Raw genomic sequence first — 24,787 nt, 5'->3', positions numbered from 1 at the left:
GAGAGTGGAGGAGAAAACCCTAGTCCCTGTAAACATATGAACCCGGTAACGTGGAACGGGCCGCGATTTCTTTGGGCCTCGGGATATTTACCCATGCGGGCCTCTCAAAGACGTCCACGGATCTCTTAAGAGGCCCGCCTTCGTAAATCCATTTTTGTAGGCGGATATTTCCGGACCACTCCTGTAAATAAAATAACCACCTCACTAAATCGATTTTGTGAAGCAGTTATTTTTTAGTGTCTCGATAAATAAAATGACTGCCTCAGTTAATTCTTGGGCATTTTGCGAGGCGGTTGGATTTTGTGACCGCCTCGGTTAATGTTTGGGCAGTGTGTCATAAAATCATTTTTGTAGTAGTGTTAAAAGGCAAACTGTCACGCTTGATTAAGCTTATAAAAACAAGAGTTAAATACACCAAAGGTCCATTAATTTATACAGATGTTTTATTTAGGTCCATCAAATCTAAAAGTTGATTTTCGGGTCTATAAAATTTTTAAGCGGTTCACCGTACATCCATACCCTTTCGTTTTATCCTTAGGTTGAACTTCCCGATCTAAGTTTTTAAATGGTTCACCATATGTCCATTCCCCTTCGTTTGACCCTTAGATTTGAGGTAGCATGTTGAATTAACGTTTAGGTGGCTAAAGGTTCCATTGTCATTTAGATATACAGGACTAAAAGCATATAGCATACTTGGACAAAGACTCATATGCACATTTTAGTCCACATTTGCCAAGTAATGAACAAGCCAATAATTGCTAGTTAGGTTGGAAACTAAAAAAAAGTTCACTCTTAGTCCACCTCAACAAGCCCTAATAATACTGGCACGGAGGTACATTAATCCAGTATGGCTGCGTGCGCACTATCTCCAAATCTTGGTTGTGAACCTGGACAATCTCCATGGTTTGCTCCTCAATATCATAGATGCATAGATGCCGGTCGGTGCCAGCCACTAATAATTTCTTTTGAAAACAGATGGTGTTCCCTTTAAGGTTACTAGTCCATCAACCCGTACTCTCGCACGGGTTAGAATTCTAAGAGATATACTACTTAAAATATTTTACTAATAAATTTTTTTATACTAAATTATATGTTTTTTCTCTTTGACACAATAGATACTTTGTAGTCTATATCAAATTATTATAAACTAATTATTTTTTTGGCAAAGGACTGATTTATATGTTTTCCATCCATATTAATATTTTTTACTTTACATGATACCTCTGTATATTTTGAATATGAAATTAGTTTGAAACCTTGAGATTAACTATGGTGGTCCTCCTTGCATCACATATCTTATGAAGTTCTGAATCTAAATTTTTATTATTTTTATTTTTTTCTTATTGATTGTTATTGATTTTTTGTCCTCAAGTTAAAACTCTTGTGCTCATTAAATGTTTTATTAACTCTCATTTTTGAACTTTTTTGAAATATGGATTTTAGGTCGTAGAGTAAGTTCTTAAATACTACAATAGCATAAGCAATCATTTGAATCCTGTACCAAGTTACTTAAGATAAGTGATAGAGCTTGAAGTGAGATCTTGGATGGGGGTAGTAGTGCTAATCTCAAAAGAATTTTAATAGTTAGGCCTTATAATGATTGACTTTTTCTCTAAAGTAATCTTAAAGGGTCAGAAAAATATAGCCACCAGTGGTCTCCCACAGTTCTCAAGATGAATCAATTTTCCTATCTGTTGATAGTCGTTAACGTCAACATAAACCATTAACATAAGGATTAATCAACATAAAAGTATTCAATAAGTAACAACTTATGTTAAGATTTCACTTGGTTCCACCTGTACTTGGAGAATTATGCTTGCAGGGTCAAAATAGCGAAGATTATGCAAAAGAAGGCCATCTAGAAACATCCAAGAATTCCAGTTTACTTCACAGGATCAACGGACCCATCGTCATACACTTCAAGTATACAAACCAATGTCAAACAGTGAATAAATCTGCGAAACCCACTCAAAGACAGAGCATTGGACCCACCTACCAAGGAGGAGGGCCCATATGACATGAGAGAGGGTCGGCCGACCTAGGGTGGGGTCGACCAACCACCCTATGGGGCCCACCTTCATCCGTAGCGTCATGCACGTCTCCAAGATCTCCTTCCTTGATTTTAAGGCGGTTTTAAGTCGGTTTATCCAACGGTGGATAATGAAAGTGACGCGGATCGATGACGTGGCGATTGCTTGCCCCTTACTCCATCTCCCCCTATAAAAGGACCCTCAGACCCCCTCCAGGAAGCCATCTCATTTGAGATGAAGACACAACAAAAGAGAAAAATCTCCACAACACTCTCAAGATGTAGAAGTAGAATAGTGGAGTTGAGAGTTAGGGAGAGTTGAGACATACTTAGGTTCTAGAGGAGTTCTCTAAGGTTTGGTATATCTTTGTATCTTACCTATGCAGGATATATGCTTTAATATAGTTATCTTCTCTATTTACTTGTATGCCTTTCATGTGCATGGTTAGTATAGTTGTAGCACCTGGTTTTAAGAATAAAACCAGATACACACCATATGTGAGCCCAGGAAGTCAAATCACATATATGGCTACAAATAGAGGTAATATCAATAGACAATGCTGAATATATAGCGTACTTAGTACAAAGAATATAATCTTAAATAGTAGATAGCGGAAAGACACTCTGATCTTCATGTGAAAACTCCAAATCCACAGGAACAACTGACTGGTTGATCACAAGCCTAACTCTTCCAGACACTAGCAATCTGATACCCATCCAGGATTTTTTCAATGTATACAAAAGTAAAGCAAGTGTAAGTACATATCGTACTCAGCAATATAACATGGGGCTCATAAGGCTCAAAAGGTTGACACCGGCTTACTGTGATTAGCATTTTAGTGAATCAAATTTTAGCATTAGAGTAGTAGCCAGTTCAGCTTAAGCCCCAAATAACCACATGATCATGTAAACAAGAATAATGTATAGAAAAAACAATTAATCATAAGTAAGCATCTGTATCATCAGTATTATTAGTGTTCATCATCTATTCAGTAAGGAGCCCAGGCCACTCATGACCATGAGCACGACTGATATTCCAGTTTTACACTCTGCAGAGGTTGTACACTTTCACCATGAGCCGTTATATCCATATGTCTGGGTTAATTACTCCCAAAACACTTCCAACGTGAGCAGGCAGGGATCACTATGAAGTCTTTCAAAGATTCGTCTAACAAGTGTAGCCCGCTAAGGTTTCCCCATCAATAAGTATGAACTCCCCTCCATGGGGTGACTAATAAAAATACAAAGAAACCAAAGTGCACCCTCTTGGCAGGTCGAGAACATACAGATCGGAGCCCCTCTTGCGCCTTTCGGTAAGCTACTACGAACTAGAAAAGGTCCTTATACTTGACTAAAGCCAGAGCCATGTAGCACTCATTGTTGTACTGTAAGTCCTGGGAGAATCCACTTACAGATAAGTTCTTAGGGAGAGAAACTAGAGCACCATAAAAACAGCCCAATGCTCTAGCCCTCTTGAGCCATTTTGCTAAAAAGCCTCTTTTAAGCGTTTATTGCATATACCATTAGTCAAGTTACAGATCATGGTTATTTAATTCGAGCACTAGCAGAGTACTACCCAAATGCAAGTACCCAGGGTGTCAAGGTACAAGATATAAAGTACTAGGATATCCTTAGAGGTAACAAGGTAGACACATGCATATGAATTTAGTGTATTAAGGTTAATAGGAAACAAGGATGATCCCATGCTGTACTCTTCTGCTGATTCTCAACCTCCGAAAGATTGCTTCTTGATCACCAACACAAAACTCACCGACTGGACATATTCGTAGAACACCACACAAGCATCCATGCAAACATACACAAAACAAAACAATAGAACTAAATTAGAATAGTACACCAAATATATGAAACGGCGAGTGAAAAGATTTTAAAGATGTTCTACACGTTGCTACGAACACACAGGCATGAAAAGCACTCTAATCGAAACAACGGTGAAAGAGAAACGACTACCGTAAGATTCACTTTATCTGAGAGAAAGAAAATTATAGGCTTCATTTATTTTAATAATTATATAAAACATATATAGGATACCTTAGAGAAATATCTAAATTTAATTAAGTTAAATTTATATTTGAATTAGAAAAAACAAAGTAAGATTAATCATATTTTATTTATCAATCCCAGTTGCATAATTCATTATAGGATTATAAAATTCCAGATATGGTAAACATTATCACTAACGCGTAGATTACGTCATTATGAATCTAACATAATTTGAATAGGTTAAAACAGAATTAAAACAAAGATTCGACAAGCAGACGTACATATACTCCATGGACAGTCTACATAGCTAGGGGACATCAAAAGATGATTTTTTGTTGAATTGAGGAATAAATAGAGAATGATGATTTATTATGCATGAATGACATATATATGACATCAGCATAATCTTTAATCACTAAAATAATGCACATCTTTAATCAAGCATGCATGCATGACGCTCATTACTGGTGCGCCGTTGGAAGATTCTGCTGTAGGACGAACTGGGTGGCCATGACTCGCATCTACTGAACATGAAACATCACGGTGTCCAAATGAACTTGCATAGTGGAGCGCTAGGTACTCCATTTGGAGAAGAAGATGGTGCTACACGTAACAGGACTCCTCCATGGACGGCGACCAAGTATCTCTGGCGACCTCGGGAAAAAGGCCTACAGCATCGGCGGTCTATTAATAGGGAGGTAGCGTGGATCACGGGAAGATTACCTAGGGGCTCGACGCGATCGGAGAGAGCTCTGCAGCGGCATTGGGCTCGATGGATGGACGATGGCTTCCTACAAGAGCTCGGCAATACCACGTGTGGTGTGAGCTACAGGGCAAAAAGAGGAAGGAAGGGAAGCATTGACGGATTCATCACCTCGACTCGAACCTCGGCAGCGGTGTCGCGACCGGCGGTGAAGCAGCTGGTGGTGCCAGCGGCGGCGGCGTGTCTTCACGGACAAAGAGCTCCAACGATGAGTAGAAGAACCATGACGTACAGCTCGACGGGGAGGCAACGGGCTTTCCTTGACGTGAAGCTCGTCAGCGGTTTGCAGACGGCGGGCACGGTTGGGGCGGTTGCAGGTCCGAGCTCGGCGAGATCGCGATCGTGACGGCGCGAAGCTGGGGCGAAAACGGCGGCAGGTAACGTAGATGAAAAGAGGGGCACGGTTTGGGACCTCCGAGTTTTATAGGACGTCGGATGCGGAAACCAAGCCGTATCCCACAAGATCGAGCGACGGTGGCAGCGCTGCCACCAGACTAGAGTCCGATTGCTGCACGGGAGGTAGGAGAAGGATGCAGCTGACATACGGCCGGGTCTGAGCGTAGCTAGCTAGCTGAGCTTGCGCAGCAGCTGCTGCTAGGCCACTTCGGCCAGCTGAGGGAAAAGGCCACTCGGGCCAAAAAGAGTAGAGGATGGAGGATTTCTCTTTTTATTTTTTATTTCAAAGTCATTTTCAAATCCTTTTTAAAACACAGTTTGAATTATTTTGTGTTTTGGTCAAAACCACACATTATAAAAATACAAACGCACCAGCATGTATGCACAACAATGTTGCTAAACCTTATGATAAATTTTAACTTAATGAAATTATGATTTTCCTATATTCTAATGAGCACAAAAATTAACAATTAAATCAATTTATCTCTATTTCAAAAGGAGCAAATTTTAGAGGGTTATAATAGTTATCGCACATTAGCATGGGATCTCCGCTCGCATCAAGTGCTCTAGTTATAGATCGTGATTAGAGTAGTAATCATTAGAATAGACATGGTGTCTACCCTAGTGTTTACCTGATATTGCGCCCAATCCCATGGTTCGTTGTGGTAGCCCTAGAGGTGACAGCTTTATCAAGCCTTTGTAATCCACCACGTTCGGGTTGGTGTTCGTAGAGTGTTTGGCAACCTTCCCCCAACCACTCTTTCACACCCCCCTCGAGGGTCGGAAAGGTACTGCTGCTCCATAGTGTTATTATGTGTGATTGCTATATTTATCCATGCTTTAGTTATACCCTCTAGTCTAAACTAGAATAGAACCAAAGTAATAGAGAAGTATTCAGGAACCTTAAACTCATATGTTGTTCTCTCAATTTAGCTAGACTACTCATTTATTTTACCATGAAATTCTCCTATGTGTCTGTTATTATTCATAACTCTTATCATTATCATCACTTACCCTCACTTTAGTCTAGTCGGTATACTAGGTAGTAGATACATGATGGTGAACTATCAACTTCTTTAACCATTGTTTCCCTGTGGATAAGTACGATACTCTGGAATACTCCTGGGTAAAAGCTACATCGGTATCCGTGCGCTTGCAGATTTTTCTGTGTGCGTTAAAAAATACCAATAAGACTTTTTAGCGCCGTTGCTGGGGAACCAATTGGCGTAAATATTTTGATATTAACCTTGATGTAAAGTTGGACAATCCTTTATTAGGTTAAGCAACTCGTTCATGCTTATCCTTCTGATCTTGTCACCTATGTTATAAGAATGAACAATGCACATAATATCAACTTTCTCATGTTCAATGTGCCTAAGGCTAGAGAAAAATAAATGAAGTTTGGGTTCTGTTGGTGTTTTTCCACCAACATAGCCTATGCACTTGATTTCTACCTTGTTTTTATGAGCAGAACACACTTTAAGTAAAGTGTGGGGGAGTTAGTCGATTCCTCAATTTTTACAAGTGAAAATTCTGAATCTACAACAGTGATGCACACTGAACAAGATGCTACCAGCTTCCACTACTAAAGCTTCACTTCAAAACGCTGGTTTGACATTTCCTCCCATCTTCTTGGTTCAATTTTGATGCTTTGACATGCTTTTATGCAATCTAAAATGAACCAAAACCACACTTTGATTAAAATTTTGAAAAGTGACATATTTATGACATTCTTTGAGATAGAAGCTTGCATAAAGATTGTTTCATATATATATACTTATGCTTGTGGGAAAATAACTTTATAGGACAATCATATTGACTAAGTTGTTGTGAAATATGATATAGTTCTGTCTTTGAAATCCTACCGGTTCTAATCAAGGTGCTTGGACATTTTGTTTTTGATAAAACCATAGTATCACATACTCCTCAATGATGAGAAATTCCTACCAAAGCCATATATGTTCTTTTAGGATAGAAGCTTTCTACATAAGCTACTTGCTTTGTATTGTGTTTTGTCAAGTCTTGTGACCCTTGTTGAGAGATTTATCATGCTCTCAAGATCAAGATCACACACACCACCAAAATATGCACTACTCTACACTGGAGTAGGCACAAAAACATGCTTGTTAGGATTCCAGCCAAAATAAACGCTCCAAGTTCTTGATAGTATCTCTCTCAAATTTTTGTTGCAAAAAGAGACATGGGCTATGCAAAGTATTTAAAAAATGGACAAAAAGAGGTCCGAGTAAAAAAAAGACAAAGAAGAGAAGAAAAAAAATGAGAATAAAGGTAGCCCATGTTCTCACAAAAATATTCTTCAAGAGAGAGGTATGTTTCAATGAGCATAATGTATTTTGTTTATCCTCCATATATATCCACTATATCCACACACATGCACATCTTGATCTAAGAGTATGGCACTTTTCTCCTTGGATCCGGGATTTGACTTTATAATACATGCAAGGTAAGTATGCTACATCGTTGATCCCTACCTAAGCTCCACATAAGCCTTTTAGAAGTAGGATAAAACAAAAGAAGACAAAACAATGATATGCCTTGGTGAGGAATCATACACCATTGAGTGATTTGAGAGTACCATTTGAGGAGTATAAGTGAACTATGCTTTTCTTGTGAAAACTTTAAAAACTCTAAGTTGCTAAGATGTGAATTTGGGAAGATGACTTCGCTTCGATAACTATTCCACTTTTCAACCACCCAAGGATATATGTTAGCTAACGTCACATATCCCACCTATGTAAGGAATGATTTGGAATAACTTTTATGTTAGTTGTATATCTCAAGATGTTATACCTATGTTTACTTTTATCTTCAACCTTTACTCGAGGACGAGCAAAGAACAAGTGTGGGACAACTTGTTGACGGTCGTTAACGTCAACATAAACCATTAACATAAGGATTAATCAACATAAAAGTAATCAATAAGTAACAACTTATGTTAAGATTTCACTTGGTTCCACTTGTACTTGGAGAATTATGCTTGCAGGGTCAAAATAGCGAAGATTATGCAAAAGCAGGCCATCTAGAAACATCTAAGAATTCTAGTTTACTTCACAGGATCAACGGGCCCATCGTCATACACTTCAAGTATACAAAGCAATGTCAAACAGTGAATAAATCTGTGAAACCCACTCAAAGCGGAGCATTGGACCCACCTACTAGGGAGGAGGGCCCACATGACATCAGAGAGGGTCGGATGACCTAGGGTGGGGTTGGCCGACCACCCTATGGGGCCCACCTTCCTCCACAGCGTCGTGCACGTCTCTAAGATCTCCTCCCTTGATTTTAAGGTGGTTTTAAGTCGATTTATCCAATGGAGGACGATGGAAGTGACACAGATCGATGACGTGGCGTTTGCTTGCCCCTTACTCCATCTCCCCCTATAAAAGGACCCCTAGACCCCCTCCAGGAAGCCATCTCATTCGAGATCAAGACACAACACCAGAGAGAAATCTCCACAACACTCTCAAGATGTAGAAGTAGAATAGTTGAGTTGAGAGTTAGGGAGAGTTGAGCCATGCTCAGGTTCTAGAAGAGTCCTCTGAGGTTTGGTATATCTTTGTATGTTACCTTTGCAAGACTTATGTTTTAATATAGTTATCTTCTCCATTTACGTGTATGCCTTTCATGTGTATGGTTAGTATAGTTATTGCACATTAGGATGGGATCGCTGCTCGCATCGAGTGCTCTAGTTATAGATCGTGATTAGAGTAGTAATCATTAGAATAGACATGGTGTCTAGGCTAGCGTTTACATGAGATTGCATCTAATCCCATGGTTAGTTATGGTAGCCCTAGAGGTTACAGCTTTGTCAAGCCTTTGTAATCCACCACGTTTGGGTTGGTGTTCATGGAGCTTTGGGTAGCCTTCCCCCGACCACTCTTTCCTACCCCCCTCGAGGGTCGGAAAGATACTGCTGCTCCAAAGTGTTATTGTGTGTGATTGCTATATTTTCCATGCTTTAGTTATATCCTATAGTCTAAACCAGAATAGAACCAAAGTAATAGAGAAGTATTTAGGAACCATAAACTCACCCATTGTCCTCTCAATTTAGCCAGACTACTCATTTATTTTACCATGGAATTCTCCTATGTGTGTGTTATTATTCATAACTCATATCATTATCATCACTTACCCTCACTTTAGTCTAGTCGGTATACTAGTTAGTAGATACATGATGGTGAGCTATCAACTTCTTTAACCATTATTTTCCTATGAATAAATACGATACTCTGGAATACTCCCGGGTGAAAGGTACATCGGTATCCATACGCTTGCGGATTTTTCTGTGTGCGTTAAAAAATACCAACACTATCAAGGAATTATATATGCAGTTATGGTTATACTATCGATATACATGTATCAACTATTTAGTTAAAATATATAAATATATCTAAAATAATAACCTAAATAAATTATATGTCACAATTACTAATATCATTTTAAACAATTTGCTAGTATCATTAGTATAATAGTTTTAAGGAAATATTCTTGTTGTGATGAAACTCTACAGGGATTTTACCCTAAAGCCACGCCTAAGAATGGTTGCAATATGGGTGTTTTGGTTGCAATACGTAACAAATGCTTCGAAGTTGGTTTCGTTGTGAGTCGTGGCATTTATATATGTTGCAATAGGTTATTGCGACTCAATTTTGATGTGTTGCAATACTTTGACTTTCACAACGAGCACAAAAGGGAAATGCCACACACGATATGGTCGCAATAGGAGATATTGCAACCAATAGCATCGTTGCATTAGTAATTGTTGCCACAACACACCTTGTGGCAAATAGACTATATTGCCACCAAACATTGTGTTGCAATAACGAGCCAATATTGCAACGCCATTGCTTCGTGGGAATAGAACTAATTGCCATGGACTATGTTCCATTGCAATAAAATCTTCTGCAACGAAAATCATTTGGTGGCTATATCCATAATTGCAACACACAATGTTTCATTGCAATAACTTATGTTGCCATGTAAATTTTTTGGTTGCCGTAAGTGGTGTTGCAACGACACATTGGTTGTGGTTACTAAGACTTATGGCATCGCACAACCTACGTTGCAAAATTGTTTATTGCGACAAACAACAATTGATGCATTTTAGTCTATTGCGACGAGGAGATTTTCGTTGTGTACACCTATTTCGTTCGATATTTGTATATTAATTTATTGTTGCAACATAGATACATCGGAATGAAAGAAAAAAAATTCAATCATCAACACACATATATGAAATCAATCGTTCAATAACTGAAAAATTATGTCTGAGCCAGAATAAATATGTTTGCAATAACAAAAATATCCTCTCAAACTACAAGTCTTGAACTATGTTTGCAATAAAAAAAGAAATTGTTCTTCATTCACTCGAAGTATTGCTTCACTTATTCATCTAATGATGTTCCATTAGCACCACTTGCTTGCATGACATATTCCATTGTACTTTAATTATTTTGCCTCTCCATGTTTTCCTGCATTTTATAAGCAGGAACTTAATTAGTCAATGCATAGTGGGCAATGAAATTGGCAATGTACAATAGGCAATGTACAGCAGGAACATAATTCGGCAATGAAATCAAGGCAATAGTAATGCTTACAACATAGCATATATGACTCACCCACCGTTTCCAACATGCGGCACATAATTTGATTGAAATGAACAAACAAAATTCACATATAGGCATTCATACCTGTAGTTTTTGCTTTTGCCTACGAGTTTTTGCAGCAGGCCTTATTTGTTGCTGCAAAGAATTTGAATCTGTTGGTGGGTCGTTGTCTGTTGGGAAAAGATTTCTTGTTACAGTAGTATAGTTGTAGCTGTGGTGCGAGTAGGTGGATCAACTTGTTTTACTGTGGTCATCATGCTTGCTGGTTGAATCTACCAACAAACAAAATAACAACATTGTGCATTAATACACATGTGTACAAATGCATTTTGTATGTGGACATGCTGCATTTTTTTACCTCTTGCTCTTCATCTTCTATACGTGGTCGTGTGATGTCATTCATGCCCACAGTTGCGCTATTTGGAGGCTGTGAACAGGTGGTGTTTCTTGGGTTAGCCTGCACCATATAAAAGGCAAGCAACATTAGGGGAAAAATCGACAAAAGAGTATATAATATATTTACTACCTGCAGCAGTGCAACTTGCAAACAAAGCTCTTCTCTAAGTTCCTGCATTTGTCGGATACTTTCTTCCTTATCTCTTTCCCTTGCATCAACTTCATTTGCAGATTTTTGTTTTAAATCTTCAGCCTCCTCTCGGTGTTGTAGGGCTGCAGCTGAGCTACGGGCTAAATTCTCTTTTCTCTCATTCAATAGAGCCGTTCGTGTTGGATATTTCGCCATATATCCATGACCATAACATCTGTACGTTTTGGTTCCTATGGTTTCTTTGTAGTGTTTCTGGAAAAGTGCATTTTCTTCTTCAACCATAAGACATTGTTTATCTTTCGATAAATCTGCCGCAGCAATTTTGATGCGAGCATTTTCCTAAGCAAAACATAATTAACACATTAGAAGGATTAAAAATTAGGTGTTCCAAAATTTTATGAAGCATGAGCCAATTATAAAGTTTGAAAAGTTAGAACTATATATATATATAGACACACACACACACGCGCGCGGCTATTCTACACCCTAGGTGTAGAATATTATTCTACACCAAACTGTTATACTGAATAGAATTCAGTATGGTTCAGTACTCGCATTTCAGTATTGTTCAGTATTTCGTGGTCCTGTGTGTAGTACTGAGTGATATTGAACGCGGTTCAGTTGTACTCAGTATTTTTTTTCTTGTCCGTTTTAGCTTGTGGTGTAGAATAATATTCTACACCTAGGACGTAGAATAGCACTGCCGTGTATATTATATATATATATATATATAAACACTTCCAGTGTATCTGGGTTTGACCATTGCCTGCCCTTGGTGTGAGTAACCATCCAAAGATCCAAATCAGTAGGCTCCTCACCAGTTGTCGGGTCTCTTTGAGATGGCAACACATGTAGTATGAGGTATTGACTGCTGCAAAAAATAACTAGGTCAGTAAAGCTTGTCATTACCTGATCATAGCTTATTTGGGAAAATGGTTTGGATCCCATGAGATGTTGTGTCTTTTGCTTCTTACGGTTTTCGGTGTTCTTGGTGCTCTTCTTCTGTAAATGGTTTACAAATGATGTGATTAAAACACTGAATTGATCATTTGTAAAAACAAAAGGATATTTAACCATTTTACAAACCTGAAAGCTCTCACTTCCAAAGTACTGGATCAAGTAGTACCACTCAACATTGTCTAAATCTTCAGGCTTATGTTTCATTCTTTCAGCGTTAGGGCAGTAAGCCCTGTATGTAGCACTAAATGCAGCACGCCATCCTTTGTACCTCTCCTTGGCAATGGCCAATATCTTTTCTTTAGGTTCTTCAACATTCTGTAAGTCCCAGTTAAGCTGTTCCAATGCAAAGACAAATAGAATACAAAATTTCAGCTAGTGACAACAAGACATATGGACAAAAAAGATAGTGTCATACCAGTATGTCATCTGCTATTGACATTTTGACTTTTGGATGCACACTCTTCCACGTTTTCACTCCTATAACTGGAGCCTTTTTCCTGGTAAACGCTACCACCTCATCCACGAACGAACGACGGTTCTGACAAATGGGGCCACCCAGCCTAGGATTATATTCGATTTTTAATTTCTGAGTCCGATTCTTAATTCTCTTGTTGGTTACTGTCAGACCTTTGAGACATCCTCTTCCATGTTTTTTGGAATTTTCTCCTATTTGAACATTAAGAAATAATGGAACATCCATGGTCAGCAAAAGAGTTAATATAAAATATAAAATGGAAGGACCAGCACATACTATCTCCTAGATTTTTTGGTTTCCTAGCATGACTTGGCCTATCATTTTCCTCCCCTTCAGTTATGTCATCATCATTTGTATTTTCTTCCAATAATGATACTACAAAAAGAATGCAATCAACACATGTTGGAGGACCAACACATACTATCTCCTAGATTTTTTGGTTTCCTAGCATGACTTGGCCTATCATTTTCCTCCCCTTCAGTTATGTCATCATAATTATTTTATTGTTTGCAGAACAGTAAACACACATGTTTAAATCAGTAAAGATATTTAATTACGCATGTGTCGACAACGGCCTGTATGCCTTAGCCATTCCTTATATGTTTCGATTGTTTCATCCCTGAAGGCATCCCTTAAATCTGCGAGTGATGATGATTATACAATACCACTTGTTAGAGCAACACTTTGTTATAACAATTTGCATGAGTGAATCATCGAATAATCTTACCAGTGTCTGGATCCTTGGATTGCAGCTTTTTTAGCGACAGCTTGTAGGCATCAATGTCTTCAAGCGTACTTGAGTCATCATTGTTTCCCTTCTCCCTTGGTCGCTTAATTGGTGTTATGGCGACATCTACCTCATGTTCCTGCTCCTTCGACAGTACCAACCTGATTTCCCTCTCAGCCTCAATTATACGTAGCACTGTATCTGCATCTCGTGTATAACCCATGGCTTCAAGTTTTGCTACATCCCTGCCACAACGCATCTTGTAGTACATGAAGTCCCTAGGTCGGTACCCAAGTTGTTCTTTAAAATATGTGACATCAGCTTTATCTAAATGTGCATCGACAAATTCGTTTTCTGGATCCTTCCCCTTGCATTGGAAATATAATGTCCAAACCTCTCCAGTCTTTGGTTCATTGCGTGTGTGTGTGTGTCTCTCTCTCTCTCTCTCTTTATATATATATATATATATATATATATATATATATATACATATATATATATATACATATATATATATATATACATATATATATATATATATATATATATATATATACATATATATATATATATATATATATATATACATATATATATATATATATATATATATATATAGTTACAAATCAATAAAGCAGATGTATATTGGAAGATTCAAAACAAAAGGAAATATAATGTGCAGTTGTCATTTCAAAATAAATCTGCTAACTGATAATTGGGTTCTGCATGTGCCGAGCGAGATAATAAAGTATACTGCAATAGTAGAAAATTTGACACAGAAGCAAATTAGCCAGAAGGTCGAATCTAACTAATCTCTCATCTATCAATTTGTGCAAGCAACCATAAGAAACTCTGGCGAACAAGAGCAGTCGATGACTCGATGGTACGTCGTTTCCGTGTGTTTCAGCCCTCAGGAAGGCAGCATCAATCAGAGGGTATGTAGGAACTAGTAACAACGAACGTGACAAATAAGAATCTCTAATGATTTAAGTCCAGGAACGAAACTATACATATAGTAATATAATATGTGTGAGCTTTTATACACTAGTGTACCCTAAGACGTAAAGCATATCTCTAAACAACTATACTACTCATAAATCCTAACCGACGAGCAGTACTGTAACATTGCACTACCGGAAACAGTAAAATTGCCGAGTGCATTCTATCGGGCACTCGACAAATATATGATTTACCGAGTGTATTTAATGAAACACTTGGCAAAACCCACCTTTGCCGAGTGCCTAATAAAAAACACTCGGCAAACTACAACAAAATGCTCGGCAAACACGGACACTTGGCAAAGTGGAGTCACGTGCGCTGGGCGTGCGGCGGCCATGTGACGGCCGTTGGGTGCGCCGCCCTGCCGTTAGAACTTTGCCGAGTGTCTGTTAGAGACGATGTCTATATTGTGGCTCAACAGGCCATGCAAGTTTACTATCTCTCATACCCGTGCCAAACCGACGACCGTCTTAAGGGTTGGGATGTTGTGTACAAGGTATCGCCACACGGTAAACTACCTGTACTAAACAATGAAGATTACAACATAGACCCCAACACATATGATGGAGAGTTCTTCCAAGAAGATGGGCTCGAAGGGAGTTTTGAGATAGACTTAACCGAAGCGATCGGAATGGAAGTAGACAGTGAAAGGGTTGCTGACGAGGACGCTGGAGACGAGGTTCAGAATGTGCAGGACTTAGAATTACTTCAGCGATTACATTTAGGCAATGACAGTGATGACGACATTCCCAATCATGATGATTATATCGACACGCGTGATAGTGATGATGAGACTTATGATCCAGCTAATCCCAATCATGATGATTATTTCTAATACATGTATGAACTGTACTAATTTATTTATTATTTGTCATATCTTTCTAAGTATGTTTTGTTTATCTATGCTGATTGGTTTACTCTTTTTAATTGCAGGTGATTGAACGATGGTGGGCGGTACGAGGAAAATTGCGGCGCTTTACAAAAAGATCGGAGCTTCAGGGTCAGCTTCAGGGAGGGGTCGAGGCAAGGGTGGAGGGAAGGGTAAAGGGAAGGGTAAAGGGGCGAGGCCCCCGTCGCCTATTGCTCACTCATCGTCGTCTGAGGAGGTACCTTCCGCCCACGCCTCTGGTGACGAGGAGGAGGTACCTTCCGCACATGCCTCTGGTGATGAGGACGAGGTACAGGAGGAGCAGGAGCAGGTGGAGGAGGTAGTGGGTTCCCAGGTCTGGTTGCGAGGTCCCTCGACCCTCCCGAGGCGACCGATACCTCTTGAGAGGCACCCGATGATTCGACCCTCTGGGAAAAAGTAAGTAACTTTAGATGTTATCAATAATTTTTCGTTTGATATGTTGAAAATTATAATGGAAACTAATAATTTATCTTAATCACTTGGGCAGGGGTTGGATTAAGGTCAGTGGGGGTGATCACAACCACAAGGTCAACGGCATCCTTGGCCTTTTGTGCACGCTACACTTCCCTGGCTTAGTGTGAAGAGCTGCAGCCGGTCTACACGTGGGACCACTACATCACCGCCCTCGACGCCGCTGATCGTGACGGTAGGGTATTCCCCAACAAGGCGGAGCGGGTGAAGGGCGAGCTGTGGGTAAGTATTCCTTGCACTACATTGCTCAATACATCACATTCACTAGACATTCTTGGAGTAATGACGGTATACATCACGTCTATATGCAGGACTTCTACAGATGCCAGGAGGGGTATGAGGCCAAGGCGGCCTCCATCTCTGAAGAAGCCGCCAAGAAGCTCATGAAGGACATGCACTACGAGGCGTGCGTCCAGGCCATCATCGACTACTATGCTCAACACAGAGGGATGAAGGTTAAAAAAGAAGAGGCAAGAACAATGAACCTGACCCAGGAACAATTCTTGCAGGTAAATATAGAACATTAATTATTACTTTTTATGAGATTAATTACGCTTAATTTTATTTTTTTATATATCATACACTTGATCACGTAGGTGCCTCCGTACTGGTGCGCCCAGCATACCCAGCGCTGGGAATACATGGTGGACAAGTGGTTGGAGCCCGGGTGGGTGGAGACGCACACCGTTTGCTGGGACCAGCGTTTGCTGATGCCACGTGCATCACACCATCAAGGCAGCCTGAGCCTCGACGAATACAGGGAAAAATGGGTACGCAAATTTATTTCTTTATTCTAACACTCAATTCTGCATAATTTCTAATCATTTTGCATTTTTACCGCAGTCGTCGTCATATGATGGCCAGCCTTGCTCCCAGTTGAAGGCATGGGTTCTGTCCAAAAAGGGCAAGGCGACAGCAAACATCGACTTCAACCCGGAGGACCCGCCCGAGGCGTACAACGATCCCAGCATCCACAGCCGCGTCAGTGAGTACACAACGATGGCAAGGCAGGTTCATGGACCACAGTTCGATCCGAGCACCCAGGATCTTGATGGAGAAATCGTGATAAGGGTGGGAGGAGGCAAGAAGCATGGCCGGTACTGGATTGACGACAGTACACTCGACACGGCCTCTACTCCCACTCTCTCCTAGATCAGAGCAAGGAGCACGAGCTCGAGCCCGGCGATACGCCCACGGCCAACCACTACACAGTTCCAGATGAAGGCTCTCCAGGTTATTTCTGTTTTATTCATCATTCGTTGATTGTTACGTACTTTAGCTTTGCATTGTAACATTGGGATGAAATGTTATAGGCCCGGGTGAAAGCAGAAATGAAGCAATGGGAGGAGATGGAGGCGAGGATGGAGGAGAGGATTCAGCAGAGGATAGAGGTCGAGCGACGGAGGATGGAGGAAGAAAATCGGTTGAGGATGGACCAAATGTTCCAATACATGCAGAATTTTGCATCGAGTATGGGTCAACCTTTGCCACCGCCACCGATGCTATTCCCTTCACCTCAGCCACCCACAACTACTCCTGTATGTCACTTGACACTTCAGTTCTTGAAACTTCATATCAATACATAATGCTAAAGTAAACTGTATTTCGGGGATCATATATAAATAAAAGATCCGGAAAATAATGACTTCTTACAATAAAGATGAACAGAAACCAACCACAACAAACATTTACGTTATATGCATGACTGTAAGTTTCACAAGCATGTATTTCTTCAGTATGCACTTAGCGTCAAATGAAACATTTACTGCTGATATAGCTCATTGTGTCTGCAAGTAGATTTGTTTTTTTGATATAGATTGCTTTTCATGGACCAGCTAGTATTTTACTGCTTTTCATGGACCAGCTAGCTAGCTACTCGCTATTAAGTAAGCTTAACCAGTAGGCACAGAACTTTGGCAGATCACCATCAACTGATGAAATTCCCTCACTCTCACCAGCTACAACAATAGCTCTAGAATAGAAAGATCCACGCAGATAAGCTTGTGATATGGCTGCATTGCCTGGTTCAGTGCTGAGTTCAACCTTGCTGAGTAATTTTGATAAAAACTCCAAAGCTACATTATCCATGAAAAGCTCATCACCAGAGACATTTGAGTAGCTAGGGTTCTGCAACTCCTCAAGTCTATTGAAGAGAAATGATGCACCCCAACTGAGCAGACAATGGCTCAGGCTAGGGGTTATATTCAGGATATTGCTATCCAGAATATGATCATGCTTTGCAAGAATAAGAGCTTTTTCCTCCACTGTACAAGACGAATAAAAACGAAAAATAGGCACAGGTTTAGACTGTGACTCCATGCTGACCTTTTGAAGGGCTCTCAAGTCATTCATGGGATTCCAGTCACTACCATATATGATGATGGCATCAACAGATGATAGCTTGATGCTTGGACCACATGCACGACTATCAATCAAAAAAATAAATCGCCCCTTAGTTTTGTCAGTGAACATATTAATTGCTGTCTGTTTCTTTTGCAGTAGCAATCCACGTTCCACACGTTCATATGACTCGTAACCAAATCTCTGACGAACAAAGTCATCCAAAATGTCACCCATAGGGTTGCCAGATCCACCACCATGTTGCTCGAAATTAACAAGCTGTGCTTAACACTATGTTGCAACTGGCAGCAGCACATAGCCTGCTATGTGCTTAACACCATGTTGCAACTGGCAGCAACACGTAGATATGTGGATGCTTGCTAATTCCCTTATTTTTAACATGCAAGTAGCCTGCTGTGTGCATAGCACGATTTTAAGTGTTGCATTAGTGTTGAATGTTGTGATTACAATTACAGTATGCTGTAGATGCACACCTTTCGATACTGAAATTCACTTTGCAATATGAAGTCTAACACTGTTAAAAAGGAACCTAACACTGTTTCAAATACTTCTCTTTTGTGCAGAATCAATCGGCGGCATCAAATAATCAGTCTCAAGACCCGGATTTGTCACAGAGGTTCCAAGGGCCTCCGCAGTGATTGTATTTGCATTTGTGGCTTATTATGACTTAGTTGTGACTTGTGATGATGGTTTATTGTGAATTATGATGATGGTTTATTACCTATGACATATAATTATGCCTGTGATGATGTTTTATTGTGAATTGTCATGGTTTTTTGTGAATTGAGAGGGGTCCGTTATATGTGACAGATTAGTAAAAAAGGGGGAGTCTTGGTCTCTTTGCCGAGTGTACACTTGGCAAAGAGAGGAGTTGCCGAGTGTCAAGGAAAAACACTCGGCGAAGAGACCATTTTCTGTTATCTGGGAACCTTCTTTGCCGAGTGTATTATACTGGACACTCGGCAAAGTGACCATAAATCTGTTCATTGCGCGGTTGTTTGCCGAGTGTTTTGAGCGCGACACTCGGCAAAACCAAACTTTGCCGAGTGTTATGACCCTGATACTCGGCAAAGTTTATAAACTTTGCCGAGTGTTTTGGGCTGGACACTCGGTAAAGTCTAGAAACTTTGCCGAGTGTTTTGGTCTTGACACTCGGCAAAGTTGAGAAACTTTGCCGAGTGCTTTCGTCTTGACACTCGGCAACCTTGAGAAACTTTGCCGAGTGTTTTTCCGTCGTGCACTCGGTAAAATCGCCGTCACCGTGCCATCCCGTCACCATTTTTTTGCCGAGTGTTTATTGACACTCGGCAAACTATTTGCCGAGTGCTCGATAAAAAACACTCGGCAAACTACTGTTTGTTGATAAATTAATGTTGTGTGTTCTATGCCGAGTGTTACACTCGACAAATCATTTACCGAGTGTTTTTGGGCCTTTGCCGAGTGCCCCTGGCACTCGGCAAAACTACCGTATCCCGTAGTGTTGTCTGCATACCCGGCGTGCCGAAACCTTAGTGACCCGGTGTGTTCCATCTTCATCTTCTTCCTCAACGATGGCTTGAATATGAGGTTGAGGCCGTCGTTCAATTGATCTGGCGTGCTGTTTCCTGAGTTCTCCAATGCCATCGCGTTGTGAAGCAGACGATGGTGTCTTCTTGGATGGAGGCTCCGTCATTGCACTCTTGCTAGGATCTCGAGAGACGGTGTCCATGGAGGGATGCCCCGTCCCGGTGTCCGGCAGCGACGACGCAACGGACTTGAGGTAGGGCAAAAATGAAGGGACCTCCGATCCTCTCCCTCACGGTTTTTTGGAATAGATCGCAAAACGTGGGACGCGTGCATGGGGGGCGCTGATTAAAACTAATCCTACCGCGGGTCCGCTGATTAAAGCTAATCCTACCGTGGTGGCGCGGGATTTTTTTCGCGGCCTTTCGTTTTGGTGCATGGGCCTGTGTTTGAAGGGAAAACGAAGGGAAAATGTTTGGAGGGAAAATATACGCGGCCTTAAAGCAGACAAATTTGCTGAAGGATTTTTTTGCTAAATCAAAGTAGTTGGTCCAATCAAAAAAATTACATAATGAAATTATGATATTAGTTATATATGTTTTCATGGGTCCTTAAAGGAAATTGTGAAACTTGATATTTAACTCTAACGACACATGGATAGTGTGGAAACTAAAGTTATGTAATTTTTGGTTATATATTTATGTACTTTGCTATGAAAGAAAAATCTATCAAAATTCTATTTTAATTTGATATGGATTTAATAGAACATTGTCATATTATTACCAATATTAATATATATTATGGTTGTCATGGACATTAAATAAATTATGTAAAATAAAAATATATCAATACACATATCTTTTGATAGCTTTTTTCTCCCAACTACTGACACAGGATGTGGGTCCTACCTAGCTAGTGCAAGATGTGTTGGGGCATATGAAGGTAGCGGGGCATGAAGAACTAACAAGTAAGACATGACATGGCAATTAGGCGGAGATGACGTGGCACTCAGACGAACATGATGACCCACCCAACTATGGACTGAAGACGTGGGTCCTACCTAGCTAGTGCAAGATGTGTTGAGGCATACCAAGGTACTGGGTCTTGAAGAACCGACAACTAAGACATGACATGGCAAATCAGGCGGAGATGACATGGCAACTTAGCAGGACACGATGATCAACCCAACTTCAAGCAAAAGATGTGGGTCCTATCTAGCTAGCGCAAGATGTTGGGGCATAACGAGGTAGTGTGGGTCATGAAGAACTGACAAATAGGACATGATGTGGCACTCAGGCGAAGATGACATGACAACTCAGTAGGACATGATGATCAACCCAACTGCAGGTTGAAGATGTGGGTCGTACCTAGCTAGTGCGAGATGTTGGGCAATAACAAGGTAGTAGGTCATGAAGAAACGACAAGTGGGACATGACATGGCACACAGTAGGAGATGATGAACTAAGTTTGAGATACATAGGTAGGACAAATATTTTTGACATAAATAATTATTTTGCAAAAAAATACATAAAAAGAATGTGCAAATAATGTTTACTTAAATAATTATTTTGCAAAAATATAAATAAAAAAGAATGGGCAAATAATAGTTATACATTAATAATGAGTGTAAAAAAACCGTAGTTTGTAAAAATAACCAACCCTAAAAAAAAGGGCAATAGCTTTGTCAGGCTCAACCGATAGGGAGCCCGACATAGCCAAGTTGGCCTAATACCGTGCGGAGTGTCAAGGTGATGCCAGTATCGTAGAAATTTTATACGTATATATAATGGCAGAGGTGGGTAATTTTGTGGATTACAAAAATAGATTTGATAGTTAGATAGCTAGAGTCTTTTGATTTGATAGCTAAATGTTTCTGATTAATGTGGTAATTTCTAGTATTTTTTTAGCGCATCTGGTGAGGATTACCGTGGAGACTTTATTGGGCCTCTAATTAGTAATAGTAAGATAAGATAAGATTATGGGTTTTTGTGGAGCACCAAGTTGCCATATTCATCTTCGTCAGAAGAAAAGCCCTATCGTCCCCAATATCATCCACCCGGTGCCAGGCTACGGGTTTCTCACCACAGAAGGTCATCTCGTAGATGACGACGGCGCCGATGTGCTGGCGGGATCAAAATCCACGTAGCAGATGCAGACGGCAAAGAGCTCATCCATGGAATCCACCAAGCAGATAGTCAGGGAACTCGAGCTTATTGACATCGAATTCATGGAACTCCGCGGCAGGAGGATGGGCATGATGATCAGCCGACAATGCACACCTTGTACGGGTCTGATTCTGTGAAGACGAAATGCAGCTTCCCTCTCAGCGCGGCGACGTTGGCGATGACGTTCTTGGTGGGCGTAGACGGGGTGCGGAACTCGTCGGGGAGGTCGTCCTAGTCGCCAATGTCGTAGGTGTGCTGCCCCCACCCCCGGTCGCTCCAGCCGTTGACCCAGCAGAACCACATGAGAGGGTCGGCGACGTCGAGGAGCACGACGGCGCAGTCCTGGTGGGCAGCGGAGGCGTGGGTGAGCAGGCAGTTGCAGTTGACGGGGATGTAGTGGTCATCGTGGATGGGTGGGAGGACGATGGTTTCTCCGGTGAGCGGGTGCCACAGGCCACAGCTAGGCGTTGGAGGAGACTTGTCCCAGGATGAGCAGCCATCCTTGAGGCGTGTTAAAGCAGGAGTTGTTGCCATCCATCATCATCTGAGGCTGAGGTTGAGGCCTGCTGTGCGTCGCGTAGACGATGCTCCGCTCAGGCAGTGGATTCAGGTTCTTCGTCGAGTGCCTGAGGCACTCAACAAAGGCCAAATTACACTCAGCAAAGCCTTTGCCGAGTGCGGTACTCAGCAAAGAACACACGGTAAAAAATTGATCGGCAAAGCTCTCTTTGCCGAGTGTCTTTTATCAGACACTCAGCAAAGAAAAGCGACCATCACGGCGCCGGCCCCGTGACGGTCGCTTTGCCGAGTGCCAACCCTGCAAGCATTAGGCAAAGATTTTTTATTTTTTAAAATTTTTTTTGCCGAGTGCCCTCTATCCGCCGCTCGGCAAAGTTTATTTTTTTTTAAAAAAAATCTTTGCCGAGTGTTCTCTGGCCGGCACTCGGCAAAGTTTGAATTTTTTTTCTTTGCCGAATACCATGGTTATGGCACTCGGCAAAGCTGGAAAAATGGTTTTCCGAGCGCCCATTTTTCTAGCTTTGCCGAGTGCTGTGACCATGGCACTCGGCAACGGGTTCCTTTGCCGAGTGCAACACTCGGCAAAGTGACCCAAAACGGCAATTTTTAATTGTTTTTACATTCCATCATGACAAATAAATTCATACAAACATATATCACATATATATCTCATCCATCACATATATATCTCATCCATCCACACATCCATCCGCACATATCACATCCATCACAATATATATCACATATATAATAATAAGTGCTCAAGTCCATCCAAATAAATCCACAAGTCCATCAAAGTCCACAAGTGCATCACAAGTCAATCACCAAGTGAACAACAAATGAAAAAAAATACAACGTGCATTCATCTCGGCCACTGCGACTGTGGTGAAGGCCCAGCTCCATCATTCGGAGGTGCATGAGGTGGATTATTCGAACCACCGTCAGATGAAGACTGCACAAAGGAGAAAAGATTACATGTGAGACAAGATTATTTGGATAGCTAATCTAGGAAGGTAGAGGTCATACAAGCAAAGCACAAGCGAAAGTAAAAAACTTTCATACTCATAGGAGTAGCTGCAGCTGTAGGACGCGGAGGCGGAGGTGGAACCAATAGCCCAGCTGGCAGAGAGAAGCCCACACGTTGCCCAAGCCCATGTAGGAACTCCGTAATGTCTGTCAGCCTCTGCGCCTAGGCCTGCCGCTCGGCCCGCTCAGCCTCCAGCTGGGCCGCCATCCTCTGCTGCCCGGCCTCTAGCTCCTAACGTTGCCTCATTTCTTGTTTCAGCTGGGCCTGCAGTATTTTCACTCCAATGTTTCAGTATTACAAAACTAATTAAGGTGTGTAAAGATCAATGTATGACGAGTAAAACAGGAATCACCTCGAGTGCGTCGACCCGGTGCTGTGCAGCGGTCGGCCGTGTGCGAATGGCCGGGCTCTCGCTCGTGCTCCATGATTGGATCTGGGAGAGAGAGGGAGTAGAGGCCGTGTCGATGATGCCGTCTCCAAGCTAGAACCGCCCATGCTTCTTGCCTTGCCCTGCCCTCATGACGGCCTCTCCATCGAAGTCCTCAGTGCTTGGATCGTGGTCTGGCCCATGGAGCAACCTCGCCACCTCAATGTACTCATTGATGCAGGAGTGGACGCTCGGGTTCGTGTATGCCTCGGGCGGGTCCTCTAGGTTGAAGGAGACATCGGACGTCGCCTTGCCCTTGTGGGCCATACACCATGCCTAGAAGTGCGAGCAATCCTGGCCACTATGTGACGCCGACTGCGAGAAAGACAACACGATGATTAGAAATCAGGCAGAACTGAGCGTCATAATAGATAAACGAATTCGCGTACCCATGCTTGTTTGTATCCGGCGAGGTTGTGGCTGCCTTGATGGTGTGCTGGACCTTGCATCTACAAACGACGGTCCCAGGCATCCCTGTGCATCTTGAGGTACTCCTCCGTGAACCACCTCTCCACCATCATCGGCCAGCACTCGGGATACGCTTGGCACCGCCAGGGAATCATCTACACGTCATCAAGTATTGGACATATAAGAAGATCAAATTAAACCAACTTAATCTCAAAACGAATCAATATTGATGTTCTTCATTTACCTTAAGATACTGCTCCCGGGTCAGCTGCATCTCTCTTGCGTCTTTCTTGGTTTTCCTCTCTCCAAGCTTCGACCCGTAGTAGGTTACGATGGCCTGGATGCGCACCTCGTGATGCATGTCGGTGACGAGTTTTTTACAGGCTTTGGTAGTCACCTACTCCGCCCTGGCCTCAAATTCCTCCTCGCATCTGTAATAAGTCTGCATACAAAAGCGATGTATCCATTC

The 24,787-nt window shown here is 41.4% G+C and overlaps 1 pseudogene; it reads right to left on the bottom strand.

The window, feature by feature from the left end:
• Positions 1-812: 812 nt before the first annotated feature.
• Positions 813-24,177, bottom strand: LOC136479192 (uncharacterized; annotated as a pseudogene).
• Positions 24,178-24,787: the final 610 nt, after the last annotated feature.

Source organism: Miscanthus floridulus, chromosome 9 (assembly GCF_019320115.1).
Source record: "Miscanthus floridulus cultivar M001 chromosome 9, ASM1932011v1, whole genome shotgun sequence".
Taxonomy (NCBI): Eukaryota; Viridiplantae; Streptophyta; class Magnoliopsida; order Poales; family Poaceae; genus Miscanthus; species Miscanthus floridulus.
Note: the sequence above shows the minus strand (reverse complement) of the source record. Positions and strands in the feature narration are given on the sequence as shown.